We start from the raw sequence: 23272 nt of genomic DNA, 5'->3' as shown, positions 1-23272 counted from the left end.
CTACCAAAGTTGACAGATTTCTGATCTTCAGAGCATTTACACCTACACCTACAGAAGGTATCATAGCTGCAAATATGTCTCCTACTAATTGTGAAGCTTTATGCTTAGTTTTTCCAGGAGCCTTACCACTATCATATACGTCATCTACATGATACGCTTTTGAAAACACTAAATATCAAAACTAACTACCCATCAAGTTTTGTTGAAGCTGAAAATAAGCTGTTTTCCCCACACATATAATAAACCTCTCTGACAGGTTCTTCCCCTTACAAAACTTGCTCACCAATCACTCTCTTGTACACAATACCTGAACACCACCATTTCAGGCTTTTGAACCTTATCTTTCTCTCTTATCACACATACATTCCCTTCCTTTTTAAATCCAGACTAAGCTTCAGATGTATCAACAAATCCCTATTTCTTCTTCGTTTTCTAAACCAATTTTTTCTTTACTCCGTCCTAAGCCTTTGATTTTTGTTCATTCAATTCCTCTAAAAAATCTGTCTCAGGCCTATTCATCTTTCATGAAGCATTAAAAAGTGTAGATTTAGTAACATTGATTTATATGATATGCTCTATACATCGAAACGTTTATTTTTTTATTTTCTCAGCAACTACTGAACGGTTTTACACCATTTAAAAAAAGGTCTCTTTTCGAACCAAGAGCTACCTTTTTGCCAGACTTGGTGTAATTCCGTTCAGCAGTTCGGGCTGTAGTCGTGTCTAAAGTTTCCTATGGGAAATAACATGAAGAAAACACGCCTTGGGACCCCCCTATTTTCTCAACCCCCGCTTGGCGAATCACCCCGGAACTTTCAGGATAAGAGTTGACCGGAGCGGGCCATAAGTTTTGAAAATTTCGCGAAGATTTGTCAACCGGCGGCAAAGTTATTGGGAAAACAAAAAACGAGTTTCCTATGGAAACTAGGTCCTAACTATAACTACCTACTGGCGACTCCAGAAGGTTATATATATATATACGCGTCAGGTGCTGCGGGCGCAGGCTGTGTGAAAGACCCTCCCTGACCCTATGAACGTCTAATGTGAGTGCACCCTGCAAGTGGCAGTTTGTGGACCTTAATCTATTCCGGCCAGCCAGGTCGGGGGGAGCACCGCCGCACAACATGCGGTTCTGTGGCTGTCTTTGGGGATAGCACAACGGGACTACCAGGCGAGTGGCAGAATGGAGGAAGCCACCTTTGACACACCCGTATAAGATAAACTTTATTGAACAAGGAAGTGCTGCCAGCTCACTTGAGTTTGATTTGGACTACCAATCCCAGGATACATTGTTGATACTCACTTGAGTTTGATTGTAAGCAAAAGTAAAGGGTATTTATTGGCAAGTCACGTGTTGGCACTTCTTTGTTGCAGCAAACCTCTGATGAAGGGCGGAGCCAGAAACGCGTCAGGTGCTGCGGGCGCAGGCTGTGTGAAAGACCTTCCCTGACCCTATGAACGCCTAATGTGAGTGCACCCTGCAAGTGGCAGTTTGTGGACCTTAATCTATTCCGGCCAGCCAGGTCGGGGGGGAGCACCGCTGCACAACATGCGGTTCCGTGGCTTTCTTTGGTGATAGCACAACGGGACTACCAGGCGAGTGGCAGAATGGGGGAAGCCACCGTTGACACACCTGTATAAGATAAACTTTATTGAACAAGGAAGTGCTGCCAGCTCACTTGAGTTTGATTTGGACTACCAATCCCAGGATACATTGTTGATACTCACTTGAGTTTGATTGTAAGCAAAAGTAAAGGGTATTTATTGGCAAGTCACGTGTTGGCACTTCTTTGTTGCAGCAAACCTCTGATGAAGGGCGGAGCCAGAAACGCGTCAGGTGCTGCGGGCGCAGGCTGTGTGAAAGACCTTCCCTGACCCTATGAACGCCTAATGTGAGTGCACCCTGCAAGTGGCAGTTTGTGGACCTTAATATATATATATATATATATATATATATATATATATATATATATGGAAGAAAGAGTTGCCCCATGGTGGGAATGCACTTACGGGTAGGAATTAATGCCGCCGCAAGGGCGCGAGCCGCGAACAAAGTCCTTTTCCTGCCAGACGCGTTTCGGGCCAACGCCCTCTTCAGTGGCAGACCATGTGATAAGACGGCAAGCGGCAAACACCAGTAAATACCCACAGTAATTATACGCAGGTGTGGCACCTGAAGCAATGCTTTCTGGGACTGGTAGTTTATAAATAGAACCCAAGTGGGTCGCCGCCGCCATTCACATGTAGAAAAGTATTAAAAGGATTGCCAATGTCCCCGCAAGCACCCCGCAAGTAAAAGGCACCTCCCGTTCCACAATACGCTGCCCAAATGAGGCAGCTGTGGACCCGCAGTTTGTCCGCGGTAGTGCAAACCCGCGACCGGGCTGGCCGCTAACAAATGGAAGAAAGAGTTGCCCCATGGTGGGAATGCACTTACGGGTAGGAATTAATGCCGCCGCAAGGGCGCGAGCCGCGAACAAAGTCCTTTTCCTGCCAGACGCGTTTCGGGCCAACGCCCTCTTCAGTGGCAGACCATGTGATAAGACGGCAAGCGGCAAACACCAGTAAATACCCACAGTAATTATACGCAGGTGTGGCACCTGAAGCAATGCTTTCTGGGACTGGTAGTTTATAAATAGAACCCAAGTGGGTCGCCGCCGCCATTCACATGTAGAAAAGTATTAAAAGGATTGCCAATGTCCCCGCAAGCACCCCGCAAGTAAAAGGCACCTCCCGTTCCACAATACGCTGCCCAAATGAGGCAGCTGTGGACCCGCAGTTTGTCCGCGGTAGTGCAAACCCGCGACCGGGCTGGCCGCTAACAAATGGAAGAAAGAGTTGCCCCATGGTGGGAATGCACTTACGGGTAGGAATTAATGCCGCCGCACGGGCGCGAGCCGCGAACAAAGTCCTTTTCCTGCCAGACGCGTTTCGGGCCAACGCCCTCTTCAGTGGCAGACCATGTGATAAGACGGCAAGCGGCAAACACCAGTAAATACCCACAGTAATTATACGCAGGTGTGGCACCTGAAGCAATGCTTTCTGGGACTGGTAGTTTATAAATAGAACCCAAGTGGGTCGCCACCGCCATTCACATGTAAAAAAGTATTAAAAGGATTGCCAATGTCCCCGCAAGCACCCCGCAAGTAAAAGGCACCTCCCATTCCACAATACGCTGCCCAAATGAGGCAGGTGTGGACCCGCAGTTTGTCCGCGGTAGTGCAAACCAGCGACCGGGCTGGCCGCTAACAAATGGAAGAAAGAGTTGCCCCATGGTGGGAATGCACTTACGGGTAGGAATTAATGCCGCCGCAAGGGCGCGAGCCGCGAACAAAGTCCTTTTCCTGCCAGACACGTGTCGGGCCAACGCCCTCTTCAGTGGCAGACCATGTGATAAGACGGCAAGCGGCAAACACCAGTAAATACCCACAGTAATTATACGCAGGTGTGGCACCTGAAGCAATGCTTTCTGGGACTGGTAGTTTATAAATAGAACCCAAGTGGGTCGCTGCCGCCATTCACATGTAAAAAAGTATTAAAAGGATTGCCAATGTCCCCGCAAGCACCCCGCAAGTAAAAGGCACCTCCTGTTCCACAATACGCTGCCCAAATGAGGCAGCTGTGGACCCGCAGTTTGTCCGCGGTAGTGCAAACCCGCGACCGGGCTGGCCGCTAACAAATGGAAGAAAGAGTTGCCCCATGGTGGGAATGCACTTACGGGTAGGAATTAATGCCGCCGCAAGGGCGCGAGCCGCGAACAAAGTCCTTTTCCTGCCAGACGCGTTTCGGGCCAACGCCCTCTTCAGTGGCAGACCATGTGATAAGACGGCAAGCGGCAAACACCAGTAAATACCCACAGTAATTATACGCAGGTGTGGCACCTGAAGCAATGCTTTCTGGGACTGGTAGTTTATAAATAGAACCCAAGTGGGTCGCCGCCGCCATTCACATGTAAAAAAGTATTAAAAGGATTGCCAATGTCCCCGCAAGCACCCCGCAAGTAAAAGGCACCTCCCGTTCCACAATACGCTGCCCAAATGAGGCAGCTGTGGACCCGCAGTTTGTCCGTGGTAGTGCAAACCAGCGACCGGGCTGGCCGCTAACAAATGGAAGAAAGAGTTGCCCCATGGTGGGAATGCACTTACGGTTAGGAATTACCAGTCCCAGAAAGCATTGCTTCAGGTGCTACACCTGCGTATAAGTACTGTGGGTATTTACTGGTGTTTGCCATCATGTCACATGGTCTGCCACTGAAGAGGGCGTTGGCCCGAAACGCGTCTGGCAGGAAAAGGACTTTGTTCGCGGCTCGCGCCCTTGCGGTGGCATTAATTCCTACCCGTAAGTGCATTCCCACCTTGGGGCAACTCTTTCTTCCATTTGTTAGCGGCCAGCCCGGTCGCGGGTTTGCACTACCGCGGACAAACTGCGGGTCCACAGCTGCCTCATTTGGGCAGCGTATTGTGGTACGGGAGGTGCCTTTTACTTGCGGGGTGCTTGCGGGGACATTGGCAATCCTTTTAATACTTTTTTACATGTGAATGGCGGTGTCAGGTGATTCAAGTCACTCTTACCTGTATGGCTTGGTGCTCTTACCTGTAAGGTGCTTGATGGGTTTTGCGGAGACGCTATGAGCCAAACTCCCAGAAATCTATCCTACCTCTTGTGGTTTTTTATCAATTCACTCCAAGATGCTAGATAGTTATTAGGGAGAGTGGCCGGATCTGACGCTAATGAAGATTCTAGTAGTCGACCTGCAAAACAACAAGCTCTCCTTTGAATCCTTCCCACTTTAACTGTACTTTACTCAACCCTCCCTGCGACACCTTGTGGTTGTATTCTAGATTTTAAACTTCCTACCTGCGATCTACTAAAAGGGGCTTCGCGTCCTGGAAGTGGTGTGTTGTAGAGTCTTGTCAGGTTAGCAGAGTTGTTTGGATGATGACGTCCTTGTAGTTTGTTCAACTGAAGATTATTTCACCTTCTCTATAAAGATACAATTACACTATTAAATTCTAATCTTTCAGAAATACATCAAACATTAAACATTAGACCTTCCCTCTTGCACGCACTTACTTATCAGCTCCTGCTTAATATTCCACCACTTCCTTGTTTTCTTTCTTCTTTGTATTAACACTATTTCAAAAGATATGGAAACAAAATGCAGCAGGCCTAATACAGATACAGATACAACTGGCCTAATACAAATACTACAGTTAGCTTAAAGAAAGCTTTTACTCAAATAACAAATGTCGCCTTTGTTTTCCTTTAGTCCTTTTCCTCTTGCTACTTCAGTAGAAATAGGTTTCCAAAAATTGTTCTTTTGTCAAATCGAATGGCTAGCGTTGGGCGCCTTCAAAAGAAAAATAATTACTTAGCTTTTGTCTTTTCAAAGCTGCTGAGTCCTGAATTCCCTTTTCCGTCAAAAGGTGCAGCCTCTGAAGGGACCTCGAGATGCGCGATGTGTTCTCTCTGAAGGCTGGAAGGCTAAGCGCCTTCTGGAAGGTCGGGTGTGGTTTTTATACCTGAACCACACCCGAACGTAAAGACGCTAACGTGCATTCTGCCGCTTGTCTCTTTTCAAGCGTCCGAGAAAGACAAACAAACGCGTCTGTTTTACTTCTTGCTCGGTGTTCAAGTTGCCAAGCAGGGATTTTGTCTGTCCTGAATATGATGTTCTTTAAACACCGCCAAGAGTCACAATGTTCTTTAAACACCGCCAAGAGTCTCATTATAAAATAACTCCCAGCCAAGAGTCTCAAAAGAAATATCAGATTACAAAAACATGATTCATTAAACACTGGTACATGCAAACGTTATAAATCATATCACTTCAATCAGCATAACAACATGTTAATGAATTCAAGGAGTGCAGGATGCACGGGACAGGGGTGGGTTTTATTAGTACAAAATTCTAAACGTGCGCGTTACAGGCTTTTACCTTCAATGAGGGTTGCTTAACCTGAGGGCGTGAAATCATGACAGTACCCCCCTCGTAGAATCCCCCCTAAAACCGTAGGAACTGGTTTTGGTTCATCAGGATACTTAGCGTGGAATATTTTTAATATTTTAGGAGCATTCTGCAGATTCACCAATGGTTCCCACGTCCTTTCTTCGGGACCGTACCCCTTCCAATCAACTAAGTAATGAAGTTTTCCTTTCACTCTCCTAGAATCTAGGACAGCCCTAACTTCAAATTCTGGAATACCATCAACATCAATAGCTGGAGGGTGACCAAGATCTCTTGTCTCTGGATTGCAAGGCTTAATCAAAGAGATATGAAATACCGGGTGTATGTGATACTTGGCAGGTAGCGCTAACCTTACACAAACTGGATTGACCACTTTTTCAATGGAAAAGGGGCCAATAAATCTTGGGCGAAAAGTTTTATGACATTTCAATCTCAGATTTTTAGTTGCTAACCACACTTTATCTCCTACTGAATAAAGTGGGGCTTTAGAACGATGTTTATCAGCATATACTTTTTGGGTTTCCTTTGCTTGTGCCAAACGTTGTTGTGCTTCCTGTTGATTAGCAACTAATTCTTTTACATAATCAGATACTGCTGGAACTAAAGTTGAATCCAAATCTGATCCTAATATTTCCTTAGGATGATAGCCAAATGTACAGAAAAAAGGGGACATACCAATTGAAGAATGGTCAGAGTTATTGTACGCAAATTCTGCGGCCCACAAAACATCTGAACATTCTTGATCATGAGTAACTAACATGCATCGTAACAGCTGTTCGATAGTTTGATTTGTGCGTTCGGTTAATCCATCAGTTTGTGGATGATAGCTGGTAGAGGTACGAACTTCCATATTCAAAGCCTTCCCCAGATTTTGCCAAAAATGGGAAATGAACTGTGGCCCCCTATCTGAAACTAAAACTGATGGAATACCATGTAACTTTACAATTTCCTTCATAAATACTTGAGTCAATTCCAAAGCAGATGGAAGTTTCTTTAGAGGTACAAAATGAGCATAACGAGTGAAATGATCTACCACAGTAAGAATTGTAGTGTAACCAGATTTTGAGCGAGGTAACTCAACAATGAAATCCAATGAGACAGTATGCCAAGGTTGAGGTGGCAAGGCTAGAGGTAAAAGAAAACCACTGGGAGCATGATGTACAGGTTTGTTCTGACTACAGACGGTACAAGTATCTACGTAATTTTGCATGTCTTTGTACATTGAGGGCCACCAGAATTTTCTCTTGATCAACTGATACATTTTGGTCACCCCAGGGTGTATTGAAAGTGAAGTGTCATGATACAATTGTAAAACACGTTTCCGAAGAGATTCAGTAGGTATAAAAACTTGGTCATTCATGTATAACAGATTTTCTTTCCACAGTAACAACGGATAAAGTTTGTTCCATTCTTCTTTTGACTGTGATTGAAAGGCTTTTTTAAGATCAGAAACCACATCTGAGTCTATAAGACCTACAAGAAAACGTTCAGCAGGTATGATTGGAATTACAGGTTCTTGTTTTACATTCATGTCATCATTTACTCCAATTCTTGATAAAGCATCAGTCTTGTTGTTCTCTTTTCCAGGACGAAAAGTGATAACAAAATCAAAATCATTAAAGAACAAAGTCCACCTTAGCTGTCTGGCTGAAAAAGCTTTTATAGACTTAAGTGACTGTAGGTTTCGGTGGTCAGTGTAAATTGTCACAGGATGACGGGCCCCCAGCAAATAGTGTCGCCATTCTTTGAAAACAGCTTTTATGGCTAGTAGCTCTCTATCTGCTATGGCATAATTCTGTTCTGTGGAATTTAATTTCCTAGAATAGTATGCTATGGGGTGCATTTGGCCAGTACTGGTACTTCTTTGAGAAAGAATACCTCCAATTGCAAATTGAGAGGCATCTGCTTCAACTATAAAGGGTTGTGAAGGATCTGGATGTTTCAGAATAGGAGCGGTAGTAAATTGTGATTTTAATTTCTGAAAAGCTGATTCAGCTCCTGAATCCCATTCAAATTTGGTGTTTTTTCTCAATAATTTAGTAATTGGAGTGATGATTTTTGAGAAATCTTTAATGAATCGCCTATAGAAATTTGCAAAACCCAAAAAGCTTTGGATTTGTTTCACACTACTTGGGACTGGCCAATCAATTATGGCTTGCACTTTCTTTTGGTCCATTTCTATGCCAGAAGGACTGAGGATATACCCCAAGAAATCCACTGTGGTAACATGGAACAAGCTTTTCTCCAACTTGACAAATAGAGAATTCTGTAAAAGCTGTTTCAAGATGGCTCGTACTTGCTTTACATGTTCTGAGGTGTCTTTTGAGTAAATAAGAATATCATCTATATAGACAATACAACAAACGTCAAGAAATTCCCTTAAAACCTCATTAATAAAGAATTGAAATGCGGCTGGAGCATTACAGAGTCCGAAGGGCATGACTTGATACTCATAGAGTCCGAATTTAGTACGGAAAGCAGTTTTCCATTCATCTCCCTCTCGGACCCTTACTTGATGGTACGCCCCACGCAAATCTAACTTGGTGTAAATTGTTGCATCTTTGATTTGATCAAGTAGAGTTGGAATCAAGGGTAACGGGTATCTATTTTTGACAGTCACGTTGTTGATTGCGCGATAGTCGATGCATGTGCGCAATTCTCCCCCTTTCTTCGGTATGAAAAATAGAGGGGAAGAAACGGGAGACTTGGAATGTCTGATAAAACCGTTTGCCAAATATTCGTCTAAGTAAGTACGCAAATGTTCATTTTCTTTCTCGGTGAGAGCATAAATCCTACTACATGGTAAGGTAGCTCCAGGAATTAGGTCAATTTGACAATCATAGTCTCTATGAGGTGGTAAAGTATTGGCCTTTTTCTTGTCAAACACATCCAAAAGGTCATGGTATTCTTCTGGAACCCCTGTGACTGTCAAAACGCTCTGAATTTGTTTTGGAAAATCGTAACCCTGAACTTTAAGTTCAGCACCTGGATATTGTTGAAAACAATTTATATGACAATAATCGGACTTAAACAGAATAGTTCTATTCCTCCAGTCAATGTAGGGATTGTGAAGGACTAACCAAGGAATACCTAAAATTAGACCAAACTGAGGAGCATCTATTATGTCAAAAGTTATGTCTTCTATGTGTTTGTCTGCACATGTCATGATTAACGCTTCTGTATTATATTGTATTGGACCTGAAGTCAATTCTTTTCCATCCACAGCCCTAACTATTTCTGGAGAATTTTTCTCAGTTCTTTTTAACCTTAATTTCTCAAATAATTGTGTGTCGATAAAATTGCCTGTGGCTCCAGAATCAATCAAAGTATCTATAGACCATGAGTGACTTTTGTCCTTCTGTGATTGTAGTAGAACTCTAATACTGAGATGACTATGAGAGGCGGTAGGTGCATTAGAGGCCAAACTAAGCTGTTTACCCGATAAACTGACCTCCTGATCTATCGAGTTTTTTAGTTTTCCGACTGATCTACTGTGTTGACATCCACTGACTTTGACTTGGGTCTTGAGGGTCGAGTAGGGCACTCTTTGACAAAGTGTCCTGACTTACCACAATACATACATTGATTCAGTTTTCTTCTCTTCTCTCTTTCGTCTTTAGTTAAAGGCCCTCTTACTGTCCCTATTTGCATTGGCTCAACCGGATCTAATTTAGCTGTGGATTCATGTTTAAGATTTGTCTAGTCTCTTGGTAAAAATACTTAGAAATCTGTTTTTCCTTTCTCCCCTTTCCTTTCAATAATGCGATGATTGAGTTTGACTACCAGATCAATAAATTCCTCTGGGTCTGTGGGAGGGTCAAGAATTTGTGTTACCATATCTTTTAATTCTTCTCTCAACCCTCTATAGAATAAAGACACACGTTTATCTTCTGGCCATTCTGCTTCTATAACTAATCTATTGAAAGAGGAGATGTAATGTAACAGATCAGAGGACCCTTGTTTTAGATTTAGTAGATCATGATCTGTGACTGCACAAAGACATGTTTAGCAAATAATTTCTTCATGGTGTTTTTAAATCGCCGTAAATCATAAAGAATTAAATCATCTCTTTCTACGTAGGGTACAGACCAAAGAGCTGCTTCACCACTTAAATATGAAAGAATGAAGGCTACCTTTGAAGAGTCATCTGGGAATGCTGTGGGTTTTGCCACAAAATGTAAATGACATTGATTCAGGAATATAGCAAATTTGTTTCTGTCGCCATAAAATCTCTCTGGAGGCGCAAGGGGTACAGGAACAGGGGTTACCACCTGAATTTGGGTGTTAGAAGAAGGGGAGCTCGATGCGCCACCAGTATACAAGGTTTGCATGTGTGGCTGAAAGGTTGCAGGTTTAATCGGAGAAGTCCAGGAAGTACTAGTAGTTTGTATCTTAGTTTGCATATCAGAAACATCCCTACGCAATTCTGCGTTTTCATGTCTCAGCTCAGCTAACATTGCGGCTATATCTTGTAGTGACACCTGAGGAGTTTGGTCCATAGCGCCTGGGCAAAACGGTATCCGTGGGCTTAGCCTTCTGTCAGGTGATTCAAGTCACTCTTACCTGTATGGCTTGGTGCTCTTACCTGTAAGGTGCTTGATGGGTTTTGCGGAGACGCTATGAGCCAAACTCCCAGAAATCTATCCTACCTCTTGTGGTTTTTTATCAATTCACTCCAAGATGCTAGATAGTTATTAGGGAGAGTGGCCGGATCTGACGCTAATGAAGATTCTAGTAGTCGACCTGCAAAACAACAAGCTCTCCTTAGAATCCTTCCCACTTTAACTGTACTTTACTCAACCCTCCCTGCGACACCTTGTGGTTGTATTCTAGATTTTAAACTTCCTACCTGCGATCTACTAAAAGGGGCTTCGCGTCCTGGAAATGGTGTGTTGTAGAGTCTTGTCAGGTTAGCAGAGTTGTTTGGATGATGACGTCCTTGTAGTTTGTTCAACTGAAGATTATTTCACCTTCTCTATAAAGATACAATTACACTATTAAATTCTAATCTTTCAGAAATACATCAAACATTAAACATTAGACCTTCCCTCTTGCACGCACTTACTTATCAGCTCCTGCTTAATATTCCACCACTTACTTGTTTTCTTTCTTCTTTGTATTAACACTATTTCAAAAGATATGGAAACAAAATGCAGCAGGCCTAATACAGATACAGATACAACTGGCCTAATACAAATACTACAGTTAGCTTAAAGTAAGCTTTTACTCAAATAACAAATGTTGCCTTTGTGTTTTCCTTTAGTCCTTTTCCTCTTGCTACTTCAGAAGAAATAGGTTTCCAAAAATTGTTCTTTTGTCAAATCGAGTGGCTAGCGTTGGGCGCCTTCAAAAGAAAAATAATTACTTAGCTTTTGTCTTTTCAAAGCTGCCGAGTCCTGAATTCCCTTTTCCGTCAAAAGGTGCAGCCTCTGAAGGGACCTCGAGATGCGCGATGTGTTCTCTCTGAAGGCTGGAAGGCTAAGCGCCTTCTGGAAGGTCGGGTGTGGTTTTTATACCTGAACCACACCCGAACGTAAAGACGCTAACGTGCATTCTGCCGCTTGTCTCTTTTCAAGCGTCCGAGAAAGACAAACAAACGCGTCTGTTTTACTTCTTGCTCGGTGTTCAAGTTGCCAAGCAGGGATTTTGTCTGTCCTGAATATGATGTTCTTTAAACACCGCCAAGAGTCACAATGTTCTTTAAACACCGCCAAGAGTCTCATTATAAAATAACTCCCAGCCAAGAGTCTCAAAAGAAATATCAGATTACAAAAACATGATTCATTAAACACTGGTACATGCAAACGTTATAAATCATATCACTTCAATCAGCATAACAACATGTTAATGAATTCAAGGAGTGCAGGATGCACGGGACAGGGGTGGGTTTTATTAGTACAAAATTAGCGCAGTTTCTAAACGTGCGCGTTACAGGCTTTTACCTTCAATGAGGGTTGCTTAACCTGAGGGCGTGAAATCATGACAGGCGGCGGCGACCCACTTGGGTTCTACATATAAACTACCAGTCCCAGAAAGCATTGCTTCAGGTGCTACACCTGCGTATAAGTACTGTGGGTATTTACTGGTGTTTGCCGTTTGCCGTCATGTCACATGGTCTGCCACTGAAGAGGGCGTTGGCCCGAAACGCGTCTGGCAGGAAAAGGACTTTGTTCGCGGCTCGCGCCCTTGCGGTGGCATTAATTCCTACCCGTAAGTGCATTCCCACCTTGGGGCAACTCTTTCTTCCATTTGTTAGCGGCCAGCCCGGTCGCGGGTTTGCACTACCGCGGACAAAATGTGGGTCCACAGCTGCCTCATTTGGGCAGCGTATTGTGGTACGGGAGGTGCCTTTTACTTGCGGGGTGCTTGCGGGGACATTGGCAATCCTTTTAATACTTTTTTACATGTGAATGGCGGCGGCGACCCACTTGGGTTCTACTTATAAACTACCAGTCCCAGAAAGCATTGCTTCAGGTGCTAGACCTGCGTATAAGTACTGTGGGTATTTACTGGTGTTTGCCATTTGCCGTCATGTCACATGGTCTGCCACTGAAGAGGGCGTTGACCCGAAACGCGTCTGGCAGGAAAAGGACTTTGTTCGCGGCTCGCGCCCTTGCGGTGGCATTAATTCCAACCCGTAAGTGCATTCCCACCTTGGGGCAACTCTTTCTTCCATTTGTTAGCGGCCAGCCCGGTCGCGGGTTTGCACTACCGCGGACAAAATGTGGGTCCACAGCTGCCTCATTTGGGCAGCGTTTTGTGGTACGGGAGGTGCCTTTTACTTGCGGGGTGCTTGCGGGGACTTTGGCAATCCTTTTAATACTTTTCTACATGTGAATGGCGGCGGCGACCCACTTGGGTTCTACTTATAAACTACCAGTCCCAGAAAGCATTGCTTCAGGTGCTACACCTGCGTATAAGTACTGTGGGCATTTACTGGTGTTTGCCGTTTGCCGTCATGTCACATGGTCTGCCACTGAAGAGGGCGTTGGCCCGAAACGCGTCTGGCAGGAAAAGGACTTTGTTCGCGGCTCGCGCCCTTGCGGTGGCATTAATTCCTACCCGTAAGTGCATTCCCACCTTGGGGCAACTCTTTCTTCCATATATATATATATATATATATATACATACACACATATATATATATATATATATTTGACATTTGGAGAAAACAGGCTCAGAATAAAGCCCTGGCGTTCCGTGATCAGTGAGAGGCTGCTGCTTACTTCCCATGAGTTATGGCCCTCTGGCCTCTCTAACGAATATCCCAGGCTTGTGTAGCTCAGCTCTGGGCCCTATTATGTCACGTGTCTTTCTTTAAAGTCACTGGAGCACAGTTCAAAGGGCTGAGCTGCAAGGGTCACTGCAAGCCACTGAAAGGCGCTGCTTACACTGGTTTGCTTACAAATAGAACCTGCTACCCATTACTGCTTTGTAAAACAATTATTGCGAAAACCCATGATCATATTTTGAGCATTTTGTTGGGCGGCGTGAAGTGGAAGTGCCTGTGTTTTGTACTCTCATATGTAAAGTTGTGGGCGCTTACTCGAACGTTTGAACTTCACGCCCCCTCCTGAAATATCGGGGCAGAAACTGTTTAACTCAGACGGGCCTCACTCACCTTAAATCTATCTGCAGTCGACACATAAAGTATTATTGCGGCCTGTAATATTAAAGCATGCTGTTTGCAGTGCAATGAAAAGATAAAACTGTAGCATTATTATTTTAATAATGCAGAGTTACGTACGTAGCTCAGACATAATGTTTAGCAGCTATTCTGTCTGCATCGGGAATTGATGGTGGGGCAGACGAACCGTAGAGTTACTTGTGCATGCTCTTACTGCCAAAAAACAAACCTTTTCTTATAATCCAAATGGTATTCTGCACATTACATCTATTAAGCGTCACCTCATACAGTACTGTAGTAATTGGACAGGCTGAAGACCAATACATAAAAATACATAAGATATAACAAGTACTCACTTTTTATTTATTGTTTGTACATTTTATATAAGAAACGCAGATATGTGCAACGGATAACAAACATAGATCACTGTCTTGATACATGCATACACTGGTAGTTTCTTTTACCCCCTCCTGTTTTGTCTAAAGCGACCTGAAGCTGCTGATGACTCAGTGCAGTGCTGTCAGAGGAAACGCAGTCCCATCACATGCCGGCGACCAGTCACGACAAAAGAACCAGGGAGATTTGTCCTTAAAATATGGGAAGGGATCGAGGGTGAAGAAGGGAAGCTGAAAAGAGAGAGAGAAAGAGGGAGCAGGGTGGATGGAAAGGGGGAAGGGAGGTGGAGACCGTTTAGGTTGTGCAGAGTGGATGCAGCTGTTGTAAAGTTGGTGGAGGAGCACAGAAGGTAAGGAGGGAGGAGGAGAAAGGAAGGAGTAGTAGTAAATGTTAGTAGGAGTAGCTGAAGGCTGGAGGGAGGGGGAACAAACAGTGCGTAAAGACGTACTCTGTCCTCAACAAGCAGTGTTGTGAGAGGGGATCACAGAGATGGGTGAAGGTGCCTCAATGGGCAAAGTGGAGCGGCTTGAAGCAAAAACAATGCAAAGTACATTAAAATAATTCAAACATGGACTGGGGCATATAGACTCCAACATGGCGACAGCAGAGAGCGGCGAGCTCACTGCAGGAGTAACGCACCTGAAACATGAAGCCAGTAATTACTGCTTTGCAAAAATGTTCGTGATTTAAAAACGTTCAAAGCATTGTCACTTATGCCAGACATTAGTGTTGTTACATCATGCAGGGGTTTAGTGCATTCGAGTTTTCTAATTGCAGGCTTAAACCTATTTTTTGTAACAAATGTGATAATTTGGGACCAGTGAAGCCTGACAGTCTTTCTAAAATTACGAGAACAAGCCCTCCTTTGTTACCAAAAGAGGCTTCCTTCATTTGTTTTATGGTCGTCATCCCATGGTTTTAGTCGCGACAGCAGAGCGCCCCCTAGTGGGTAGATTACGGCAGCTTTACCTTAAAGGACATCTCAACCTGATACCTTTCTTTTGATAATAAGTGTTCATCTTCGCGAGCGTCTTGATTTCTTTTCTTCTATCCCTTGAGAGGTTTAAAAAAAAAAACACTTTGTGGTCAACTAGCTGAACATGTGGTTTACCAGAGCAAAGGACGCCCACGGAAATGGGAAAAAATCTGGGATGCATGGATGACTTTCCGGGGGAATTTATTAACTGATTGAGGGGTATGGTTCGTTTGGCGCCAGGGGGGTTTTTGGGGGTCCGAGACCGGACTATTACTGGCCTAAGGATATGGCATTTGCTATATACTGAATTATCACTACTCAGCTGACCCACTGCTATGTGTATTGTCTCATTAAATGGAAAGCTTTATTTTGTTAATAAAAATACGTTTTAAAAAAACACTTTGCGTGGCGCCACTTAACTTCAGAACTATCTGGTTCTAAATACAACCTGGGTGTCACTGGTGCTAACCACTGAAAGCCAACAGTGAGAGCCACTGCTCATGCCTGCACTGACTGTTGCAGTGCGCGTTGCCGTGCGCGTGCAGAATATCCATAACCCTCGCACTCTGCCCCACTCCCATGACATGCCACACATACTTTCTTTCTGGTATCCCCCATTCCCGCCAGCAAAAAAGGCCAACTAGACACTAATCTCATTTTGTGGTCATTTGTTGGCCGCAGTTTATTAGGAATACAGAAAACATGTAAGTATTGTGCATTTTGCATGTTACGTCATCACACAGTTCTTTGGTCTTGCTTTTTGGGCCCTTCAGGGCCGTTTCTTGCGTAGGTTGGATTTTTTAGTCCCTTTTGCGCGGGGAGAGGGTAGCTTCTGTCCCGGGGTTAGGCAGACTCGCTACCTTGTCCGTCTTTGTTGTGCCCTGCCATCCGGCGGGGGCTGGGCTGTGAGGGCCGTCTACGTTTGCTACCCCCTCCTTAGATAGGCCGAGCTACCCAGCTGTGAGGCATCCCAGAGTCGCTGTCCTTAGGTCAGCTCACCCAGACGTGCGGCATCTGAAGGTGAGTAGACCTATTCCAGCGCACCGCACTCCGGTGAGCCTCCGTACCAACCGATATCGGCGTAGTTCTTCCCCACTCCCCCAGTCCTTCTCAGCACTGTGACATTGCTGCTCCTTCGGTGTGGGTGGGTGGGACAAGATTGTAGGCTCTCGCCGTGTTGCTCCCCCGCTCCTGGCAGATAGGAGCTTGCTTGGGGGAGCAGCGCTTATGCCCCCGTGTCATCGAGTTCGCGCTGCTCGCCCTCCATTGGGGGGTTTGAATCCCGCCCTGGCCCCTCATTGGCTGGGGGGGGGGGGTTCTTGGTGCAAAACCCTGACCTTCCCGTGTGGGGGGATGGAGGTGGGGGGGGGGGTACCCGCCCCTACCTTCCTGTTCGGGGCGCGACGCTGTGTTATGGCGCCGGCTCGCGATCCCCCTTTGGGGGAAGCCTCTGCGAGTCCGGGTGGGCGAGCCAGAAAGGAGACAGGGAGGGGAGCAAAAAGCCTCACTGCAAATCAAAGGCGCGTGTTTAACATAATGTGTGATGTGCGCCAATGAAAAGCAGAGGCGGATCTTACACCCCACTTCCAAAAGAAAACGACGACAATGTAAATGTAAATGTAAATGTGGGATATTTGTAAAGCGCACTGTTACTCTAACCGAGTGTCCTGGCGCTGCAGACCGCTGGGGAACCCGTCCTGGTTTTCCCTGTGAGATGGTCCCTTACTGGGTATCTCCAGGGTGAAACCAGGCATTCCTGGTGTCTGTGGGGGGCCGTTGTAGAGATGTGGCAAGCTTAATGCCCAGAGTTACCGAGTGTGTTCCCAGGTTAGAGTAGGCACTGAGGCGAAAATTATCAAGTCCGTTGACCCCTGGTCCATGACCCTGCAGCGTCGGGAATTGAACCCTGGTCCCGGGCCGTTCTCTGCTTACAGGTCTGCCGCCTCTAACCAGTGAGCCACACCTCTCCACAATAGTCTGTGTCATCCTACTCTGTACCATCTGATTCCTATTCAGCTGCATTTGGGGAAGCATTTCAAGTGGTAAGGACTATTTCTCATCTGGGCATTGTCAATACCATTGCACCAGTGAAGGTTCCTCCTAAAGGGCGGAGGAGCATCGCCCCGCCTGCTGCAAGTGCAGCAGGTACATGTAATGGTCAATATTACGATTTACAGACCGGCACGTGCTGTTCTAGTGTGAGTATTGGAGTGTGAGGGCAGCGCAGATATAAGCAGCAGGATCAAGATGATGTGAAACTGGCTGCCAGTGCGGAGTGCACATGTCGGATTGGCTGGTTGTCATGTGAAGGCCAGCCCCACATGTGCTCTTCAGACTGCACAAATCCCAGCGGTGTTAACCTGCCAGGGATTGTAGTCACAGGCACCGAGGCTCAAAAGGATCTGGATTAGCCCACTCAAAACCAATGATAGCACTTCTCTCATGCTGAAAGCAGCAGGAGAGCAGCTCCAGGATCGCGTTGGCTGTAGGAAGTCAACCTGAACCATCACTAGGGGTCATCGCCCGATCAGACCTGAAGTCGTGCAGCACACCAACCTCTGGATAGCACTTCCAGGCACAAGGAGATTTCCCAAGTCAGCAACTGCCCCGGCAACCCCACCAGGCTCAGGGGTTTGTCCCCCTTCTTGAGGAAGTAGACAGCCACTGCCTTGCTCTTGCCACCTGGAGGGGAGTGATCTACGGGCGTCTGATGTTCTGTCGGGTTCAACGCCAGCAGCAGCCGGTCCACGAAAGTCTGCAAAGTCGCCCGGTGCTCCTTGGTGGCTGCAGCGTCTGCCACCAATCCGGCTTCAGCCTCAGTGAGCAGAGCATGGTCTACTCTGGTCCAGGAAGAGCAGGTGACCGCCGGTAGATTACAACTCACTTGTGGGGACCCAAAAGGGGGCGGTCAGGAAGGACCTTTCCCATATCGACCCAGACATTGTGTAACTAGCTTATCCTTTGGACTTGTTGTCCTTCCTGGTGAAGGCCTCACTCGGTTTTTGTTCAGTCTCACGCCCCTATATCCGTAGGGATTTTCCTCACACCCCCAGGATTAACGAAAACTGCTCTCAACAATCAATCAGTTTACACGAAGTCTGACACTTTTTAGGCACTTTCCAAATACTGTGCAACTACCAGTAAAGACCTCTCCATTTAATGTGGATAACATAGTATTTCAACAATTCTTATTATAATTTGTACAAACTTGGTTTAGCTGTGATTTTCGAAATTCAACAGGTAAATGGCATTTTAGCTGGAAACTGTCAGTTTACAAAAAACTATCTATGTTTTCATTGAAGCCAAATGGCCACCGAGCCTGAACAGTTTCTCTCCACCACGGCTCTCTTTGGAACAGTCCGGGTCGGATTGCTGCATCATGGGAAGAGTTCACCACTTTAAGGCGCGTTTGTGGGACCCTGTGGCTGGCTTGTACACCCCAGATTTTGCCCTTTCATTCCAGGGTTGGATTTATGTTCACTGATACCTTGAGTGAATGCCACAATGCTGCCAGTGTGACTCTGGCCTCCGTGATTGGCATCCTCGGTCCCCTAGAAAAGCTGCTACTGCAAGAGAGGTAAGAGCAAATAAAGGAACAGCTGTGCACGTGTATATGCTGCTTTTAATGTATCTGAAGAAGGGGGGTTGCAGGGTTAGGAGTTTGTCTGGGTTGTGTTTGCAGGTAGCTTATATTCTTACTGCGCCACACGTTCAATAGGAAAGGGCTCCCAGCACCATCTCAAGTGAATGTCATTCCAGCAAAATGTATGCCTGCTGTACTTTAAAGACGATTTTTAAAAATAGGAATTTAGGAACATTCCTGCGTCCTCACCCTAATGATAGTTGTTGTACACCATATATATGGCCTCATCTATTATGATACTCTAAGCAGCATTATATTCTGTGAAATCAAGCATAATATGTTTTTGAAGAAAGCATATCCTTAACTTGCATATTTTAAGGTGCATTCATATGTGAAAATGAATAAGAGAGGCTTGGTAAAATAAAATATTTGCCTAGGATTACACAGTTTAGTCAAGTGGGGAAGCCGGAATTCGTTAGATGATTTCTGCTTTTACATTATGCAGTTCAGACCTTGCGGCCGTGTGGCTGCCATGCTCGTGTCCTGGAAGTTGGAAAGAACTTTAATGCCTCACCACTTTCAAAAGTCACCAGCCACCACTGCATTGCACACATTAACATTACTAGTAAATACTTTACCTCTGCCATGGGGACCACCATTTCTATCTGCCATTATGTGTACATCGCTGTCGTGTGCATTAATACCTTACACACCTACACAAGCACCAGCACAAAAGTCAGGTGCTTGAAAACCTCCTCGGCTACATTTCTGAAAGAAAAAATTCCAGCCAACCATAATACAATTTTAAAACAAGACTTTAAACGCAATACGTGATCTTATTATTTTAAACAAATACAACCTATGCCTGCCTATCGGGATACAGGACAGAAAAGTATACTCAGCACCGAAAGGGGATGACACGAAGAGTGCTTCTATCACAACAACATAGGCTATCGACCAGCGGTAAGCTTATCCTCAGAGTCAGCGTCTATCCTTGAGCACAGAATACAGACCACTACCGACGATTAGTTCTCAAATACAAATAGGCTATTAAGAGTTTACAGAACTTTAATCTACAACATGGAAGGACCTCATCTGACTGTAGGGTCCACAACTCATGGCTGTCTCGGGTGGGGCCCGGGGGGAGAGCTGGGAAAGGAAGTGGACCCCACAATCTGTCCACAAAGCATTACACAATCAATCAATCAATCAATCAATCATAGGCATTTGTAGAGCGCACTACTTACCCGTAGGGTCTCAAGGCGCTGGGGGGGGGGGGGGGTGCTGCTACTGCTCGAACAGCCAGGTCTTGAGCTTCTTCCTGAAGGCGAGGTGGTCTTGGGTCAGGCGCAGGTTGGTCGGGAGGGAGTTCCATGTCTTGGCGGCCAGGTAGGAGAAGGACCTTCCTCCTGTCGTCGCTCTTCGGATGCGGGGGACGGCGGCGAGGGCGTGCTTGGCTGATCGGAGGTGTCGTTTGGGAGCGTAGAAGTTGATGCGGTTGTTGAGGTAGCTCGGGCCTTGGTCGTGAAGGGCTTTGTGAGCGTGGGTGAGGAGACGGAAGGTGATTCTCTTGTTGACCGGGAGCCAGTGCAGGTCTCTCAGGTGTTTGGAGATGTGGCTGTGTCGTGGGACGTCGAGGATGAGTCTGGCTGAGGCGTTCTGGATCCGCTGGAGTCTCTTCTGGAGCTTGGCGGTGGTTCCGGCGTAGAGGGCGTTGCCGTAGTCCAGTCGGCTGGTGACGAGGGCCTGGGTGACCGTCTTCCTGGTCTCGGTGGGGATCCACCGGAAGATCTTCCGTAGCATGCGCAGGATGTTGAAGCACGACGAGGAGATGGCGTTGACTTGCCTGGTCATGGAGAGGGAGGAGTCCAGGATGAAGCCCAGGTTGCGTGCGTGGTCTGTCGGTTTGGGTGCGGTGCCCAGGGCGGGGGGCCACCAGGAGTCGTCCCAGGCGGAGGGCGAGGATCCCAGGATGAGGACTTCCGTCTTGTCCGAGTTCAGCTTTAGGCGGCTGGTCGACATCCACTCTGCTACCTCTTTCATACCTTCGTGAAGGTTGGCTCTGGCGGCGGCGGGGTCGTTGGTCAGGGAGAGGATCAGCTGGGTGTCGTCGGCGTAGGAGATGATGTTAAGGTTGTGTTGGCGTGCGATGGCAGCGAGGGGGCTCATGTAGACGTTGAAGAGGGTCGGGCTCAGCGAGGAACCTTGGGGTACGCCGCAGATGAGTTCGGTGGACTCTGATTTGTACGGTGGTAGGCGGACTCTCTGTGTCCTACCGTCGAGGAAGGAGACGATCCATTCTAGTGCCTTCTCCTGGATTCCGACGTTGCTGAGGCGCTGCACTAGGGTGCGGTGGCAGACGGTGTCGAAGGCCACGGAGAGGTCAAGGAGGATGAGGGCCGCTGTTTCTCCATTGTCCATCAGGGCTCGAATGTCATCGGTGGCAGCGATGAGGGCGGTCTCGGTGCTGTGGTTGGCCCGGAAGCCCGACTGCGAGGGGTCTAGGGATCCATTCGTCTCGAGGAAGGCGGCCAGCTGCTTGTTGACGGTCTTCTCGATGACTTTGGCCGGAAAGGGGAGCAGCGAGATGGGACGGTAATTCTTGAGTTCGGTGGGGTCCGCTGTTAGTTTCTTGAGTAGCGCGCTGAGTTCGGCATGCTTCCAGCTCTCTGGGAAAGTGGCGGTGGTGAAGGAGGTGTTGATGATGTCCCGTAGGTGGGGTGCGATGACATCGTCGGCTTTGTTGAAGATGTGGTGAGGGCAGGGGTCGGTTGGTGATCCTATGTTGTTGCTAAAATAGTTAGTTGAGGATCTTGCTTTAATAGAATGGACTGCAAGGTTAGACTGCAGCCAAATCTTGGAACAAATTAAGCAGCTAACAAATACTGTTTCAAGAAAATTTTTGGGCCCTAGTAAGATAATGGACAAGGGAAGGTGAGGAGTCTCTGGGAACCACATTTTGGCCTTGCTTTACATTAAATAATGTCAGCCTTTATGAGACCTGGAGAAAGGATAGCAAAATAGTTATTAGCCTTCAGCCTATAACAGAATAAACACACAAACCTTTCACTCACTGTTTTGGTAGGTGGGAAAAGTAACCATATATGGTTAGTTCAGAGTAGAAAATACATTCTGTAGTAAATCAGGAGTGCTCATGACAGACAATCTTACTGTATTCATTTTTTCTGATTGAGTCAAGGGAAACTGCTGTTAAAGGGATTTTGAAGTAAACACAAAGACAGCCAAGAATGAAGCTGAACTGTTTATTCTCCATAAATGGCCTCCAACTGCCAGAACATGCATCCACAACAGGTGAGTGGCATCAACTGAAACCACCATATCAAAACTCAACAACTGTAAGATTTAGAACAATGCGTGAGTAGCGCGAGGTAGAACAATGAATGGAAACACCTTGCGCTACTACACAAGAAACTTTGACAACTGCATAGAAAGCTTAAAAGGTACATAACACCACACACACATCCTCCCTCAAATATAAAAGAGAAAGAAATAAAAGAAAATAGCAAGAGTGTTGAAAGTAAGAGAGACAGGAGAGGAAGAAAACATAATAAAAACAAAACGAAACTAAAGCAAAACTGTCAAACATCGACTAAGATAAGTAAAACATCGGCAAACATTTAGCAAAAAATATTAAACCATAAGAAAATCATCAAATTTCTTAGGCAAACATATATCCCTTTTGGGTCGTTTTGATTTAGTAACAACTTCCCTCAAACAGGGCTCACTTATGGACTCATGAATGTTACCATTGGCTTCCTCACTTGACTCATTCAAACCCAGAGTTCCAAAATTATCTTCAAATGTATCCATGGATTCAGACATTACTGGACTTCTAGAGGCAAGACTTTGTTTTGAGGTGTTCCCACTTGAGGATGAATGAGATTCCGCCAAGTCAGCTGAAAAAAAATAATATAAGGAAAACCCAGGATAAGAATTAAACTTCTCTTTTTCCCTTGTATCCAGCACAGGCAATTTATCCAACACGTCCTCATGAACCTCAGCAAGTCTAATAAGACTCCACCGAGAATTGTTATTGAGTTTGACAGAGGTTTTTCCCTTTATCACAATTTTGGAAAGTTTGGAGGAAAGCTTGAATTCTCCTTTCTTAACAAGAAAAGGAAACTTGATTTTAACAAGATCCCCTACAGTTAAATTTACATCCCTACCATCCTGAAGAGAAGTAGATTCTGGATGAACCAACTTGGAAACAGTTTTAACCCTTTTGGAAGATTAGTGCCACCCTTTAGACGCTTGATGAGTTATAACATTGTCTCAAGCCTTATCGTACATGACCTCAAGATTGACCACAGGTAATTTCTCTTTCATCCAAGATGGATTAAAACTCATGCATGGCATGCTTCCCTTTAATAAGAAAATAGGAGAAACCCCTGTGATTGAATGAGGAGCTGTATGATAAGCTCAGAGTTTCTCAGAGACAATTTTTTTAACTTCAACTCTATTGGCCCATGAAGCTTGAATGGATTCTACCATGACTCTATTAAATCTCTCGACAAGACCATTCATATGCAGACAGTACAGTGCAGTTTTAATGTGTCTGATGCCTTTACAAGAAGAAAACATTCAAATTCTAGTGAAGTAAACTGCATGCTATTTTATGAAACAATGCAGTCAGGTAAGCCTTCTTTGCAAAAACAATCTTTAGGAAAATCAGTAACCAACTTAGTAGTGGGTTGAGAAATC

General features: G+C 45.6%; 1 protein-coding gene across 1 annotated transcript in view; it reads right to left on the bottom strand.

Moving 5' to 3' along the window:
* LOC147717648 (E3 ubiquitin-protein ligase TRIM39-like) overlaps window positions 1-23272 on the bottom strand; it is a 356587-nt gene that overhangs the window by 161119 nt on the left and 172196 nt on the right. The gene's annotated exons all lie outside the window — the stretch shown is intronic.

The sequence above is a fragment of the Lissotriton vulgaris genome, chromosome 5 (assembly GCF_964263255.1).
Source record: "Lissotriton vulgaris chromosome 5, aLisVul1.2, whole genome shotgun sequence".
In the NCBI taxonomy this organism is placed as follows: Eukaryota; Metazoa; Chordata; class Amphibia; order Caudata; family Salamandridae; genus Lissotriton; species Lissotriton vulgaris.
This window is presented reverse-complemented; position numbering and strand designations above follow the sequence as displayed.